This window comes from Lissotriton vulgaris, chromosome 9, assembly GCF_964263255.1.
Source record: "Lissotriton vulgaris chromosome 9, aLisVul1.2, whole genome shotgun sequence".
NCBI lineage: Eukaryota > Metazoa > Chordata > Amphibia > Caudata > Salamandridae > Lissotriton > Lissotriton vulgaris.
In genome coordinates, this window is record NC_141697.1 from 926809797 (window position 1) to 926827053 (window position 17257).

The window sequence follows — 17257 nt, forward strand, 5'->3', positions numbered from 1 at the left end:
AGAAACCCTTTTTGTATCTGCAGATGGTGCAGCAGATAATGGATTATGCGCCAAATGTACAATTATGTGAAAAACGCTGCAGCTGCACAATTGTATAATTCCAGTGGCACTGGTAATGGTATGCCTCACAATTCTGCACTAATTGAATGTCATTTTGCACATTTTGCACATTTATCTGCCCAGGCAGCGCCTAGTTTGTCTTTACAACATTCATTCACACCCCTTACATCAGGGTAAGACATGATACCTTAGCCGTCCCTTTGTCACTGACAATGGACTTCTTTCACAGGCCGAAACAGGGCCTGATCAAAGTCATCCCTGCCAAAGACGTTCAAATCAACACCACACATCGGGGGATCATGACTACAGTGGGGCGTTGGTGGATGGGGGGGGGGAGTAATCATCTGTACTGGCTACCATATTAGCACAGCCTAACATACTAGCCTGCATCCCACTGGTAAAACAATAGTAAGGCGGAATGGCCAGTCCGCCCTTAGCCATGAACTAAATTAAGCATTTAACGTTTCGTCACTGGCCTTCAAAGTCACCAAATCCGCACTTCAGCTCCATGCAATGGGCTGTAGAGCCAGCATTAAGATGTCGGCTGTTCCAGGCTCCCATTAGCCACATGGGGGTCATTACGATGGTGGCGCCACTTTGGAGTCAGGCAGGACCCAGTAATCCTGTTATTATCTGCTAAAAAGAAGTGATCATGGAAGGCACCCTGATACCGAAAGTAGGGACCCAGCAGATCCCGGCACGGAGAACGGCGGGAACACAAAGGAATTTGGCCCTGCGGTCTGCTCCGGAGGTGGCACATGCCCAATTGCCCGTGGCCCAGAGGGCACAGCAACACAAGCGGCTATCATGAAAAGCAAAATAGCAATCCGGACACCCACCTGGCAGAAGCCCTTGAGGGAAGACAGCATCGATAGCAGCAGATGGTGTGGTGAATGACTCGGCTCGGCTGATTAGGCGGGCCGACATCAGAGACCCGTTTTATGGAGGCTGGGATCGGCCTCTGCAGCAGGCCGCGGTCCCCAGCAGGCGGGCGAGGGAGTGATCTGGGAACTCTCTCCCCAGATAAAATCCAGCAGCTGGGAAGCAGGCGGCCCTGAGGTGGGGCCGCGGTAGCCAGGAGAAACAGAAGAACTGGAACTATGAGAAGCTGACCCACACGTTTGCCCTCTCATGGCAATAAGCATCGTCACATCGGGGCCCAAACTGCGGCGCGTAGGAAGGGACTGCGGAGGCCTAGTTCCAGCTCCCCAGCAGGCGTTGGGAGCAAAGAACCCAACAGGAGTGAGTCCTTTCCTCTCCCGAGCTCGGTGATGTGACGAACGCTATCCCATGCTTAATTCACCCTTTCCCTGCTCTCTTTTTTCCCAACATTCCTTTTCGATCATTCTTTTCTCTAGACTCCACCCTTCTACTTTACAGCTCCACCGGCATCCTTTCCTATATATCATTTCCTTCAACCCCACACCTCCCTGTAGCCCACAATCCCTCCATCACTTCGCCACTTCCCGCAGGTTTGTGAAACACCCCCTCTGCTCTTACCGTGGATACCGGTCTGATGCGCCAGGTCTGGAATTTTCAGCAGGGTCACAGGTCATCGGGGTGCGACTACTTCGTCCCTTCTTCCGGGTCCTGACATCAAGAGATAGGCGTGCCCACCACAGGGAAAAACGTCAGAAAAAGGCGAGACGAAAAAGAGGCGGGGTTTGCTTAAGCCATAGAGAGCACGCAGGTTTGTGAAACACCCCCTCTGCTCTTACCGTGGATACCAGTCTGATGCGCCATGTCTGGAATTTGCAGCTGGGTCACATGTCATCGGGGTGCAGCTACTTCGTCCCTTCTTCCAGGTCCTGACGTCAAGAGATAGGCGTGCCCACCACAGGGAAAAACCTCAGAAAAAGGCTAGGCGGGGTTTGCTTAAGCCATAGAGAGTACTTCCAGCGTAGAGAGAATCGACTAAAACTAGCCCCGTCCTTTTCAGACTGGGAGGCGTGTTTTTTCCTGATGACGTCACAGAGAGAAAGGACAGGAAAAAACACGGCCCTCAATCCGAAACGGACGGGGCTTAAAGTGACAGACAAAGCTCTTCTCCAATGGCTGGCCGCCGTTTAGGAAGCCAGCCATTGGAGAAGAGCTGGCTTGTTTAACCTCCCTACTAGAAAACATAAAATCCCACCAGCGAGACTGCGCAAGCGCAGCCTACGCAGGCCGAGACCTAAAAAGACTCTGTCCATGAGGGGTGTCAGTAGTGCAATGAGTAAGAGCCCACATCAAGTGGTACCCTATTGAATTAACTGTTTACATACTGCTGAAAAGTGCAGGTACTCTCACTTTCAAATGGAAAAAGTGCAGCTACTCAGTACCGGACAGTACCTGCCCATTAAGAGCCTTGGCAGAAGTCTATTATTTTCAGCTGGGTTGTGCCACTTTACAGATATGGACCAATAATGTACAACAGCATGTGCAAAGTTAATAGGTCTGGCTTATAAAGGTAATGAATGGCAACCAGTCGCGTCCGGCAAGATGGGCGGGTGGGGGGGGGGGGGGGGAGTGGAAGCAGGACAGTATTAAAACGCAAACACTTACCTTCCTCCGCATGCCGCATCACACGCCGCTGCCTCAGCCTGCTGCTCCGGGCGTGTTTTAGGAAACCTCCCTCCCCTCCCATAAGCCAATCACAATGCTGCAATGGCAGCATTGTGATTGGTGCGGTGCAGCCTACTGCGCCCCAGCCTACAGGGAGGCCATTTTCTCTATGTAGGCTGCATGCAGCCTACATAGAGAAAATGGAGACTATGCATGACTGCTTGGTCAGCCCCAGGGCCGACCAAGCAGTCAGGGCACTCAGAGTGGTGCAAGCCACAGCTTTATTAACCCTTCAAGTTATTGCAGGCTCTATAACCTCCTGCAACATGCAGTTTCCAGTCCTTCTAGCTGGACCATTTCCCTATCTACCTCTGGTAGGTGTGCCCCATCCCCATCGTGGTACCGTGTAGGTTTGCAGTAAAGAGGCCAGGCCTAATATACCAAGCCCTTCTTCTTTGATTTGAATTTTAGTTGAAAGAAGCACTCCTGCTTGGTGGGCTTGTACATGCTTTCATTACTCCTTCCTTTTCTGACTTTGTACGTGTGTTGCACTGTACAGCACACATACAAAGAGGGAAAAGGGTTAAAGTCAATCTATGCATAGTATTTTGTACTGGAAGGGTACTTATTTATTTTGTCTACCTTATTATTTATATATGATATTTGTGTATTTGCAGCATAAGACAATAAGATAGTACTGTGGGCTGACACACTTGCTGTGTCCGTTATATTCTATGTGTTATTGGTTTTAATTCTCACATTTCGACTCATGTTTTCTTTGTTCCCCTCAACTTGCTTACATTGAGTTAAGCACAGCAAGTGAAGTAGTGTGGCTCACTGGTTAGAGGCGGCAGACCCGAGAGCAGAGGACGGCCCGGGACCAGGGTTCGAATCCCGGCGCGGCAGGTTTCTGGACCAGGGTCAGCGGACTCGATAATTCTCTCGCCTCGGTGCCCACTCTGATCAGCGATCACACTCGGCAACTCTGGGCATTAGCTTGCCTTATCTTCACTAACGGCCCCACCAGACCGCCGGGGATGCCTGGTCTCACCCTGGAGATACCCATTAAGGGACCATCTCTCAGGGAAGCCAGGATGGGTTTCGCAGCGGTCGAAGCGCCTTGGGACCCTACGGGTAAGTAGTGCGCTATATAAATGCCTATACATTACACAGCACGAACAGATAATTCGGTTTGTGGTATGGGCTATTTAAATCGCCTTCATTATTAGTGACAGAAAGAGCTGCATGGCGATCGAGGCAACAGCAAACAGAAACAAGCATTAGCTAAGACAATCTCGCCTATACTAGATATATTGGCTTTGTCAATGTTTTGTTTAACTATGTTGCATAGCAGAGCAGCCACTGTGCCACATGCCTGTTAATAAAATTTTTAAAAGGCTCTGACGTGGCCAGCATTGACCACACCATAAAGCTTTTATTTTCTTTACTTTCAGCCATGTTGCACAGCGACTGTGCTACTGTACAACATGATAAAATTAATGGGTGCGAAAATGCATTTTGCTCTGAGAAATAGCACTAAAGGCAGCAGAACATGAACAGCAAACACAGCTCGCTCTTGCTAAATGTGCTCTTGGGGTAGGAGTTCCACTTCACTCACCCCTGGCATTTAGCGCTATATTTTTATCTCGATATGCCCACCTCACATCTAAAATAGGTGCACTAAGGCATTTTGTAATAAGAAAAAACACTAAATGTGCTGCTAGGGTAGAATATCCCCCCAACTTACTCTCAGCATCTAGCACTATTTATTTAGTAGACAGACCTACCCCTCCTGAGGCGAAAAGCCGGGAGACGCTCTACTGCTTTTAAAAATTGTATTTTTGTGCTCACTTGTGTGTGTTGTGTTTGATTTTAAAAATACCTCACTCACCTCCACTCGCTTCGCGTTTCAGCCAGCACCCGCACAGCTGATTGGAAGCTGTCGCGGAGGGAGACACGCCCACTCAATAGGCCACGCCCCCTTCTACTCCTCCTCTCCCTTATAGCCATGTGCAACCATAGGACGCGCAGCGGACGAGCGCAGCGGACGAGCGCAGCGGGCACGCCGATTGCGCGCCCAAGGCGCGCTTAAGGCAAGCTCGTCTGCGCTCGTCCGCGCCCGGCCGGGCCCAAGGGCCACGTGCCCTGGTTCCCCCAGAGGCGACAGACTGGTATACAGCCCAGACCTTCTATGCCAGCTACGGCCACCTATCTCTCCTAAATGCGGCATTCCGCTACACCCCTTGGAGATCCCTCGACACTGTAAGTACTGCAATTTAGATCTATGCACTTCAACCACCAAACCAACAGGCGAGTTAAAGAACTACTCCATGCTTCTTTTAAACTGTAGGTCCCTTGTAAAACACTGCCTAGAGATCTCCCTATTACTAGAGGAACACTCCCCAGATGCAATGTTCCTGACTGAGACCTGGCTGAATCAAGATTCTCAGCCAGACCTAGCACAAGCTATCATCCCAGGGTATCAGATAGCACGAGCCGACCGACAACTGGGCAGAGGTGGCGGCCTCGCGATCATATATAAAGAAAGCTACACCTGTCGTCACTTATCGGAAGATATTGAGGATTGCGAAAACCTTTCTTTTGCCATCGAATTTTCTTCCAATGCCTGCTTCACCGGCATTCTCATCTACCGCCCTCCCGGTCCCATAGGACAATTTAATACATCCCTGCTCTCTGTGACCTCCCAGTCGGTTGTCTCCCCCTCCAACTTCTCCCTACTCGGAGACTTCAACATTCACTTCGACAACCCACTAGACCCTTCGGCACAAGAGACCCAGTCAAGCTTGGCCGCATGTCAACTCGAGCAACGAGTTCCATCTGCCACACACGAAAAGGGACATCTGCTGGACCCAATCTTCAGCAACTGCGACCAGCTTAAAGTGGGCAACATAACCAGACTTCCTTGGTCAGACCACTTTTTAATAGCCTTCAACTGGACCACGAGTAAACCACCCTCCTCCTTATTTACCATAAGAAAAACTCTTAACTGGTCTAGACTCCCCATTGACAACTGGGCACAAGCTCTATGTACCACGAGACCCTCCCTCTCCCAAGATCCAACCTCCAACAACAAAAAATACGAAGAATGGATAACCACCTCTCTGGATCAGGTCCTCCCAGAACACGCACCAAAATCTAAGAGACACAGCAAAACAGCTCCCTGGTACACAGAAGAGCTCAGGAACCATAAACGTCTCTGTAAAAGACAGGAGAGAAAGTTGCACACTTCATACAATCCTGAAGAAAAAGCCACCTACAGGGAAATGATCAGGAACTATAAATTGGCTATTAAATCTTCGCAAGCTGCCTTCTACAATCTTAAAATAACCATGGCAAAATCCAAATCCAAAGAAATCTACCGCATAGTCAACTCCCTGATCAAACCCCCGCCTCCGGTCACAGATAACAACAATTTACCGACTAAATGCAATGATCTGGCGGAATTCTTCTTCCAAAAAAATCAATAAAATGTATCTCTCCTTCCCCAATCCTTCCACTGACTCCCCTGGCCAAAACCCGCACTTGAATTCAAATTCGACCAAGTGCTTGGAGTCTTTTCCCCTGATAACACTGGAAACCGTACAGACACTGGCAAAACAAATAAAATCCGGTTCCCCGTGCGACCCTGCCCCCCCAGGCTCACTAAACCTTGCCAGCACTGCTATTTTCCCCACGCTCCTGGAGCTCATAAACTCCTCCATAACCAGTAGGACGGTTCCCTCAACATGGAAGCATGCTATGGTGCGGGCCCTACTGAAAAAACCTTCCCTCGACCCGGCCAACCCCAGTAATTATCGTCCGATCTCGTTACTCCCCTGGGCATCGAAAATTCTGGAGAAACATGTCAATACCACTCTGACAATGTTTTTCGAGGAAAACCACCTCCTCGACTCCTCCCAAACAGGTTTTCGTACCAAACATGGGACAGAGACTGCTTTACTGGCTGTGACTGAGGAGGCAAGACGGCTCCTGGATCGAGGAGGATCAGTGGCAGTGATCCTCCTCGATCTAAGTGCCACATTTGATACGGTACATCACAAAATCTTGCTAACCCGCCTTGCCGACTTAGGAGTGACCGGAGATGCCCTGATATGGTTCAACTCTTTTTTATCCGACAGAACCTTTCAGGTCTTCGACGGCACATCCCGCTCATCCACTCGTCCCCTGGGATGCGGAGTCCCCCAGGGCTCCTCTTTAAGCCCTACGCTCTTCAACGCTTACATGAGGCCACTGGCTGAGGTTGTTCGTCCGCATGGTGTAAAGATCATCTCCTATGCGGACGACACCCAGCTGGTGGTCTCCCTGGCAGAGAAGAGCGGCCTCCAGGCGCCACCAGACCTAGCGGCCTGTCTGGAGGACGTAAAGAAGTGGATGATGAGCTCATGCCTGAAGCTAAACGACGATAAAACTGAGCTGATGATCCTGGGCACAGCCTCCCCCGTCTCCATAGAGCCGAGCTGGCCATCAAGCATGGGAGTGGCCCCACCCCCCAGAGTCAACATCAAAAGCTTAGGTGTCTGGCTTGACAAGTCTCTGAGCCTTAACACACAGGCCACTAAGATCTCAGCCACCTGCTTTGGCCTCCTTAGAGTGATCAAGAAAGTCCTTCCCCTCCTCTGCTTCGAGGCCAAACAGATAATTATACAGGGCCTCATCCAATCTCGTTTGGACTTTAATAACGCCCTATACTTGGGAGCCCCGGATTACACCCTACAGAAGCTCCAACGCACCCAGAATTGTGCTGCCAGAGCGCTGCTGGGAATCCCCCGGAGGACCTCAGTGAGAACCAGCCTAAAGACCCTGCACTGGTTATCTGTTAGGGACAGAGTAAAATTTAAATCGCTCTGCATCGCCCACCAGACATTCTGGGAAACTGGCCCAGACATCAATCGGGCCCCGATTTCTCCCTACAGGCCCAACAAATCCCTCCGCTCTTCTACAGCATTTCTGGCCGAGATCCCCAGAATTCGCAGAGCCAGAGCAGGAGGACGCTCCTTCTCGTATAACGTTTCCAAACTCTGGAACTCCCTCCCTCTGCAGCTGAGGAACAACCCCAATCTGACTACTTTCCGTAAACAGCTAAAAACCCTGCTGTTTAATGCCTAAATAAAGTAACCTCATGAGGGCTCCTTCTGTTTTTAGCGCCTGGACGCCTCAGGGCAGCTGCAGCGCTCTACAAGTCACATTTTCATTTCATTTCATTTCATTTCAAAATGTACCCTCACGTCCAAAATGGACACGGGGATGCTTTTTGCATTAAAATAGCAATAATACAGCTGAACACAAATGTGTTTTTGACAGAGTATCCTATCCTCTGAAGTCTACCTTAGCCCCTTAAATTCCAATCAACCACTGGAGTGCACTTCTAAAGCCCCTAGGACCTCAGTCTAGGCACTTACAAACTCCTGGCTATCAGGCTAACAGCAGGGTCTAGTTCAGGTCCACTGGTCAGCTGGGCACTTCCAGGAAAAGGTCCTTGCAGCTTGTTGTCTCTCTCTGGCCGCATAGGAAGTCAGCCAACTGATAGCTGGTTATAGTACACCTCTATGTACTGGGTCCAAGAGGAAGCATGTCCTGTCCTTCAGGGCTCCTGGCAGGTCAAAGAGAGCAGGTCCAGTTCTCTGCTGATCTTCTGTGGGTGCAAAAAGTGCTCTAAAGTGGGTGCCTGAAGGTGCCACATTTATGCCTAGCACACGCTACTGAGTGGAAATGACTCCTGGGCATGCCGTAAACAATAGGGTAAATGTTCCAAGGGGTTACCCTACCCACATTTGCGGGAGTTCCCATTTGTCTTACTGCAAACAGATCCAGAATGCCATGTTCCAGGACATTTTCAAGATGTCTTGCATGTCAAATCCTACTTAACAGGTCTGCTGGGGTTTTTCATGTGACACTTAGGGCACACTTCAAATTAGTCTCTCTTGTCACAGGTTAATGTTAGCTGCCAAATGGAAATGCCCCATCTCTTTTTCTGCCAACCAGTCAGGACCCAAATACCAAGGGAAACATCACTTACAACGCATTTATTACAACGCACTACCATTACAACGCAACCATTACAACGCAAACCATTACAACGCATTGCGCTGGGGGGGCGCTCTAGGATAGGGAATATATTTAATTTACTATCCAACACCTTCCCTACTATCCACGGGGACTGGAGTTGGAATAGTAAATTAAATAAATTACTATCCAGCGCTTAAAAGCACTATGCGTTGTAGTGGTATGCGATGTAAAAACCGCGTTGTAACAGCAGGCGTTGTAATAGCCTGCGTTGTAATGACACCAATCCAAATACCAAATCACAGAGGGACTTTCATTGACATTACAGTGTCATAGCCTGTTTGACGGGCCTGCTGGGTTTATATATAACATTTGGGGTGAACTTCAAAGGAGGGAAACAGAATGTCAAATGGATGCTGAAAGCTCAGCTTTGATTTTGCCAGACTTCTGTCTCTTAGTTTGATGAGGGTACGGGAACTGCCTAAAATTGAATTTTAGTGTTAGATGCGGGAGGACACCACGATTACCATAGTACACTCCCCAAATACTCCCCCAGTCCTTAGAGCCCAAGTTTGGCTGAAGACTTCAACCATCTTGAAAATACCCAAAGTGGGTAGGATTTGCCCCATTGGGCATTTTCCATCCCCTAGCTTGTCTCAGACCTAAGTGCGGCACCCTTCGGCACACTCTAAAAACACTGCTGGACTGGAAGAAGATCAGAAGAGGAATGAACATGTTGTTAGCAACCTGAGAAGAGCCCTGGAGGACTGAACCAGCTCTCTCTCTTGCACCCAGGACAAAGAAGTGAATTCCAGGAGTCATAAGATTGACCTCCTTTTAAAGCTACAGGGAAAGCACAAACTACACACAGCCTTTTCCTGCAACTGCCCAGATGACCAGTGGCAACTGGACTTGGTTTGGCTCTCCAGTTGGCCTCTGTCTGCCACCCTGTGAGTCTCTAAGTGCCTCCCATGAGGTCCTGGAGGGCTTTTGAAGTGTTTTTGTTATGGATTGGGACTTAACCAACTAAAGTCAAACGGTAAAAGTTTTGATCTGCTGGTTGGTGCTCATCACAGTCAGAGTCAAATTGTGCCTTGGTCCTGGTCTACCACAAACATAGACTGCAATTATCACTTTATGCTTCTTGGTGCTATTCCTACTTACAACTTAAAGAAATTACACCCGGCTATCATTATATGTCTGTCATCTTGGTGTGATTTTGTTTAATAATTCTACTCTATTTTTATAATACATTTTAGGATTTTTATTGTTTTGCATTTCAACTTTATTGCTATTTAATACTGCATACATTTACACATTGCCTCTAAATTAAGCCTATCTGGTCTATGCCAGAGCTACAATGGGGATGCACTTAGGTTTATCTAGTGACTTTAGTGGTTTTCCCTGTCAAGGATTGTGATTATTACTTGAGGTGGGTACTTACCCTCCTCAACTAATAATAACACAATTTCTTATATTTGTGTTCAGAGATGTGATCCAGGACTTGTGTTTTACAATAATTTATGTTAAAACCAAGCATCTGTTCATAATCTGATATCAAGGTTTGAATTTTTAATTCTCTTATTTTTAATTGGGCATGTTTGCTTTTTTCTAGATTTCACTCCTATGCTCATATTTTGCACCTGTGATTTTTGCAAGAATGGAGATGGATCTCAGCTAAAGAAAAAGGATTGAAACTGCCAATGGTTTCCAGAAGGCTTAAGTACCAGCTAACTCTCACAGCCTGATAGGAGATCACGGTGCATGCAGCGTCATCGTCGTTGCTGAAGCGCTGTCGTCGGCTGATGAACTGGAGTTAATGGCACCGACATTGGTAGGCCAAGGCTGTGGTGCGGGATGAGGAAGATGCGTAGTGTAACTTACGAGCAGTGCCCTCGAACCACTGTGCAAGCAGCGGCATCGATGTCGGCGTGGAGTGTCGGCGTCGGGGATACCAGGGTGACAGTGTGAAGTGAGGCGGTGTGGAGTGCGGTGCCCACAGGTCACGGTGAAAGCAGTGGCTCGGTGGCGGCGCCAGGTATCGTCGTCGGTGAGTCCAGGGTTTGGGTGTGGCGTTGCTGCAGTGCCCTCTGCAGTGCCTTCAGAACACAGAGTCGGCATTGGCGTCATAGACGGCGTTGGTTTTTTTTTTTCTGTTGCAGGACAAACCACACAGTCCCCAGTGCTGATGGCAGAAGAGTTTGAAGTCTTTGCTGTTCCTCAGACTTCTTTAACAGGGGGCAAGCTCTACCTCAAGCCCTTGGAGAAACTCAATAAAGAAGTTGTAGAAAGTTCAAGTCCAGTCCTTTCACTGCCAAAGAGAGAAGCAGCCACTGCAGGCCAACACAGCAAAGTACATAGCTAAGTGGTAGTCCCTCCTCACAGCCTCTCCAGCTCTTCTTCTTGGTGGTCTTATTGGTTCCAAAAGAGTTATAAAGTTTTGGGGTCTGGGTCCCAATATTTATACTACCAAATCCTTTGTTCCCGGAAGGCAGAGAGTGTCTGCACCCAGCCCAAACCAGTTATGTCCTCACTGGTACAGCTTCCTGGCAGGGAGTGGAGCTGTACCAGTATCAGTGCAAGGCAGACCAGGCCCATTCAGGTGCAAGAAAATCTCCTCCCACTACTCTAAATGCAGCCCAGGTCTATTCAACCCATCCCTGATACATCAGGCTCTCTGGAGCCACTGCCCCTCTCCAGCCTCTGTCATCCCAAAGCCAGTCAATCCACAACACCAGCAGAGGCACACAGGATGGCTAAGCAAGAAAATACACAATTTCTAAAAGTGGTATTTTCAAACACAGAATGTAAAAACCATCTCCACTAAAAGATGCATTTTAACATTCTGAGTCCAGACATACTAAACTTTATTGTTATACCTTGTTCCCAGGGGTAGTTATGTTTATAAGATGGTATAAACAAACTCCCCATTCTGTCCTTGCAATGGTAAAACATGAAATATGCTGTAATTCACCATCAGGACATGTCACACACATCTGTACATGCCCCACCTTTAACATACATAGCACCCTGCCCACACGGGCAGCTTGGGCCTACCTTAGGGGTGACTGACATGTAGAAAAAGGGAAGGCTGGGGCCTGGCAAGTGGTTGCCAGGTCCACATGGCAGTTACAAACTGTGCACAGACTCTGCGGTGGCAGGGCTGAGTTACCTTTTCAGGCCAACTTCTGTGGGTGGCAAACCAGTGCTACAAGCCCACTGCTAGCATTTGATTTACCAGCCCTAGCACTCTCAGTGCACTTTACTAGGGCCTAACTAGTAATCAAATATGCCAATCATGGAAACCCCAATCTATAGCATAATTTACAACAGGATCACTTGCACTTTATCACTGAACAACACTAAGAAAGTGCGCAGAGAAACGAAACAAGTAAAAACAGACCCCTCAACCCACCCCCAAAAATCTAGAACACCCCCAAACAGCCCCCCCAAAACATGCAATACTGCTAAAAGAAAAAACTTTTCCACCATGGATTTTCTTCAAACCACTTGCAATCGAAATTAGACCTTCCCAGCAGTGCTCCCAGACCCCTCAACCCACTCCCAAAAATCTAGAACACCCCCAAGCAGCCCCCCAAAAACATGCAATACTCCTAGGCCCAAGTTTAAATTGTGCCAAAACGCTCTCTGCAACTAGGCCCAAACCCCCCTTTTCCACCATGGATTTTCTTCAAACCACTTGCAATCAAAATTAGACCTTCCCAGCAGTGCTCCCAGACCCCTCAACCCACCCCCAAACAGCCTCCCAAAAACATGCAATACTGCTATCCCCAAAACATGGCAAATCGCGCTGTGACAAAAAATTGCTGTTTTCAGCACTTCCACTACTTCGATCCTCTTGAAACTTACCAGGACACTTGTTCCAGTGATTCCCAAGAATCTCAGCAAGGCAGAACAAAATCGATCCACTGGAATGTGTACGACTAGTTTTCACCCAAACAGACGCGCCCGCAAACCACAAAAAAGGCCCAAATTCGGCCAATTCTGGACCAAAAAACGCCAAACCCCTTTAAAACCTTGCCAACATCATTATGAAAGAGCCTGCATTGAGCACTGAGCCCTAGACTCTGGGAACCCTACCAAATTAAACCTACAAACCCTAGTAAACCGCACTGAACCCTAGATATGCTTTGTCTGTCTGTGTCAAAGATCCTAGGTATGCTACATCAGGTTGCTTCACTCAGTGGTGCCTGCCTCGACCGTCTGCATGGCCCTGCCGCAAGCATGGGCAAAAAATCCGTTCCACTCAAGAATTTGCGAATTTTCTGCAATTTCGCGATATTTGCGGATTGCGAATTTGCCGCCAAAAAACAGCAAATTTCGCCAGCGGAATGGATTTTTGGCCCATGCTTGTGGCAGGGCCATGCAGACGGCCAAGGCAGGCATCACTGAGTGAAGCAACCTGATGTAGCATACCTAGGCTCTTCGTCACAGACAGACAAAGCATATCTAATTGTATGCAGCAAGCCACATAGCCCCAATTTTACATGAACTGCTGACTGGACTCTGCCTGGCATAACAACAACACTACACTGCCTTGACCACTCCATACCACGACTAGACAGACATGTAGTTCTGCTGTAGTAGTTGTTGTAGACTGGTTTACCTGTTTGCCACTCACGAATTGGCCATAGTTCCTCCGTAAACCGACGCTGATGATCCATCCATCCCAGTGAGTGACTGTAAAGAAAAAAAATATATTATTTTATCAATCATCATGGTATATTGGCAAACAGTAAGTCCAAGGACATTTTGCATATTGGAAAATGCAACGTAGTGGCCCCTGCAGTTGAAGTACAATTTGAATTCAACAAGGTAAAAAAAGCAGAGTAGACTTGAGTTACATTTAGTGTGTAAAAGATTAAATAATAACAGAAGACATATGATTCATTTCATGCCCAACAAACAAACAACAATTGCTTTCATCAGAGCCAGACAGCCATTGCTGTCCACTGCATGCCATCTTCTTCTCATTATTCATTACCTGTTCCACGTTTTGTCTGCATCTTCTTCTGAAGTGAGGGCCCACAGGGCAGCCACTCCTGTCAATTTCAGAAGTAACTGTCAGCAATCAGCAAGCATGTAGTCAGTAATTCCAGTCCCACATGAGGGGACTCGTCTACGAAGACAAAGTTTCTTTATTCTGCGTAATCCAGCCATCTGCCTTGAGGGAAATGGATAGGGGGATCAGGAATGCAGACTGCGGCACCTTCAAATCAATAAGGAAATAAGATGAATACAATGCTGCTGATGGACTTGTTGTGATTAAGTAATTAGAGTTTTGTTGTGGTAAAAGTTGCAAAACAAAGAAAGACACACAGGAATAAAAGTGAATAAGGACGAAAAAAAGTAAGTCATTTTCAGGCCTTGGTGTCAGGGAAGTAGAGCTCGTCCTCAAACTCTATGAATGGAAACAGGAGTATGTCAGCTAACAGAGAAGAACTTTCGTCACCTAAGTCGGTGTCCTCTTCTTCCTGTGTGCATTCACGTATTTTGTAATCTGGTGGTATGAAGTGCTGATTCATCTTGATCAGTGTTATCTCTCCACATTTTTGGGTGAGAGGCGGGTCCTTTTTGAACTTACAATGGCGCCAGCAGCACTGAAAACACGTTCAGAAGACACGCTTGCGAGTGGGCAAGACAAATAATTTAGAGCCAGGTTGGTGATCAGTCGCCATAGAGGCCTTTTCCCATACCAATACAGCAATAGGTTCTGATTAACAAAGACCTCTGTTGGGTCATCCAGATAGGCCTGCACCATCGACTCAAGGTTCTCCAGGGTTGCTCAACTTTGCGTACCATCTGTGGCCTTTGCATCACTGGAACGACCAAACCCTTGCTGAGTTAACCAATCCGCTTCCGACAATATTATGGCTGGGCCTGGTGCAGGTGATGATGATGATACGTTGCTGGTGTCGTTAAAGGCTGTGAGGGAAAGTGTCTCCCTTCGGCCACAGATTTAGAAGTGGAACTTGTCGCCGGATGGCCTGCTGATTCAGTAGTACTTCAGCCGGCTCCTTCAATTTTCTGCCGCTCTTTTTCGAACCGAGTGGCTGACAGAGCTAGCCAATGTTTGTACTTTGAAACATCTGCTTCATTAAAAGGAATGAATACTTTGCTGGCCACAGCCTTTTTGTACCGTGGATCTGGAATAGTGGCACAAATGTAATGTTGTTCTGTATGTATTTTTTTAAGCCTTTCATTGTCAACTAGGGCGGCTTAATAACCTCTCCGCCAACTGATATGCGTCTTGCTTTTCAGCATCATCTCAGAACGTTGAAGACACCACCTTCAGTTGGTGCTCTAGCATGCGTAACAATGGGATAGCTTTGCCCAAAGAACAGTCCTCCCTGCTGACTTCACGCGTGAAGACCTCAAAAGGATGAAGCATGTCTGTCAGGCTTGCAACTAGCTTCCATTCCTCCAACTCTAGCCTCATGTCTTTCATAGTATAACCCAGTTCATAGACATACTCATTGATTACCCCCTACTGCTCAGACAGACGCTCAAGCATGTAAAAGGTTGAGTTCCAACGTGTTGCCACCTCCTGGATGAGTCCTTTGACTGGCAGTCTACGTTCATGTTGCATGCTCCTCAGCTTCTTCCGGGCCTTAAAAGAAGGGCTGAAATGTGTGCAGATTCTTCGTCAGGTGGTCAGTAACTTGCTAACTGTGGTTTCTTTTTTCAAGAAATCTTGCACAACAATGTTAATACTGTGCGCCAAAGACGGAACTCTGAAATAGTCACCTTGCTGCATGGCTTTAACTATATTACTGCCATTATCCGTAGAAACATAATCAATCATGCGATTTATTGGATGCAGCCATTCACAGACCTTCCTATCAAACTCCTCCAAAAGGAGAGGTGCAGTATGAGATTTCTCCATGGCAAACATGGCTACTGTTACATGTTTCCAAATAGCTTGAAAAACTGTCCGTGTCAACACCTGCTTTTAACTTGTCTTTAACCCCTGCAAAAGAGACCCAGTGTGCAGTGATGCACATGTAATCAAGGGCTTGGCAACTGGTCCACATGTCTGTTGTCAGGTGGATAGTGTGAACAGAACTCTTCTGAATAGCTGCGCCAATCACCTCCAGCACATCTTGATGTAGTGCTGGAACAGCAACTCTGGCAAAATAGGACCGCTAGGAACCTTCTATTTAGGGCAGACTGTTGCCACAAATTCTAGAAAACCCACCCCTTCCACGAAAGAAAAAGGGAGAAGGTCCAGCGCTAGCATTTTAGCCAGCTTTGCGTTATACAGACGTGTAAGTATGGGCGGAAAATCCGTTCCGCTCGCGGATTTTGCGGATTTTCGGTAAATTCGCAATCCGCGAGATTCACAAATTTCCCGCAAAATCCGCGAATCCGCGAGCAGCGGATTTTATGGCTTGCTCGCACTGTTCGCGTGAGTTCGCGGCTTCCCAGTTCAACTTCGCGCCCCGCGAATAAGCGCTAAATTGCAGAAATGCGATCTTAGCAAAACTGAAACTACTTACCAGGTTCAAAAGTTCAAGCTCATCATTAGTAGCCATTTCCTGTAGTGCTTCCTGAGGGGCCCCTCCAGAGTTCAGTTGCCTACTTGCAACTATTATGTGACCCTGCTCTGACCCTCAGAATAGTTACACATATGCCACAAAGGTCCTGAATTACAGCTAAGGGAGACAAGCAGGAGCCAGGCTGGAAGTTCAAATCCAGTGACACATTAATCAGCCCCTAATTCATTATTGTCAGTTGGGGCAGGGCAGGTGTTGTAACTAATTTTGCAACAATGAAAGTACTTAGCAAGTGCAAAAGATCACTAACCAGGAAGCACTAAGGAAGCAGGTGCCAGCTAAAAAAATATTCTGTGACACATTAATCAGCCCCAAATTAATTCAGGTCACTTGAGGCAAGGAAGGTGTGCTTTGCTTTGCCACAATAATGTACACTGGACAACCAGAGGGTGCTGTGATGAAACAGAGGGTGGCATGGGTGGGCCAGAGGGTGGCATGAGTAGTCAGAGAGTGGCAGTGGTGACAGAGGGTGGCAGTGATGAAGCAGAGTGTCCCAAACAGGCTGGACACGTAGAAACAACAAGTTCGCAAAACTTGCGACCCGACAGGTAAGTTCGCGTTTGCGAAATTGTACAAAACCCTCGCGAACTGGCAGAAACCCGCGCAAACAAAAAAAAAAAACTCCGCAAATTCGCGAGAATTCGCGGATTTTTGGGGATTGCGAGTTCGCAAATCCGCAAAATTCGCGGACGCGAGATTCACAAAATTCCCCCATGCTTACAGACGTGCCATTGGGTGGTTGCGTTCAAATGGCGCCTCCGACCAAAACATGCTTCTAATGGTGGTCTGGACCATTTCACGTGATGATGATAATGCAGACTTCTTCAAACCAGTTTGGCTCATTGATGTACTTTTTCGCATTGGTGTCTCTCCCAGACTCTTAGTGTGCCTCGTACATGTTGCAGGGGTAGAGGGTGTGGGCGCTACCACTGCAGTGCTGCTGCCAGGGGTACTGGGTATACCAGAAAAATGTTGGTCGCTTCTTCACTTCCCCCCTGCACGATCAGCCCCTTGTCATCATCAGATGCAATATGAATGGATACATTTGGATT

General features: G+C 47.8%; 1 long non-coding RNA gene across 2 annotated transcripts in view; it reads left to right on the plus strand.

Moving 5' to 3' along the window:
• The first annotated feature begins 10247 nt into the window (after positions 1–10247).
• LOC147692540 (uncharacterized) overlaps positions 10248–17257 on the plus strand; it is a 38218-nt gene continuing 31208 nt past the window's right edge. For both annotated transcript variants that reach the window (XR_015300045.1, XR_015300044.1), the window contains exon 1: positions 10248–10678. This is a non-coding gene — a long non-coding RNA (uncharacterized LOC147692540). The remainder of the gene's footprint in view (positions 10679–17257) is intronic.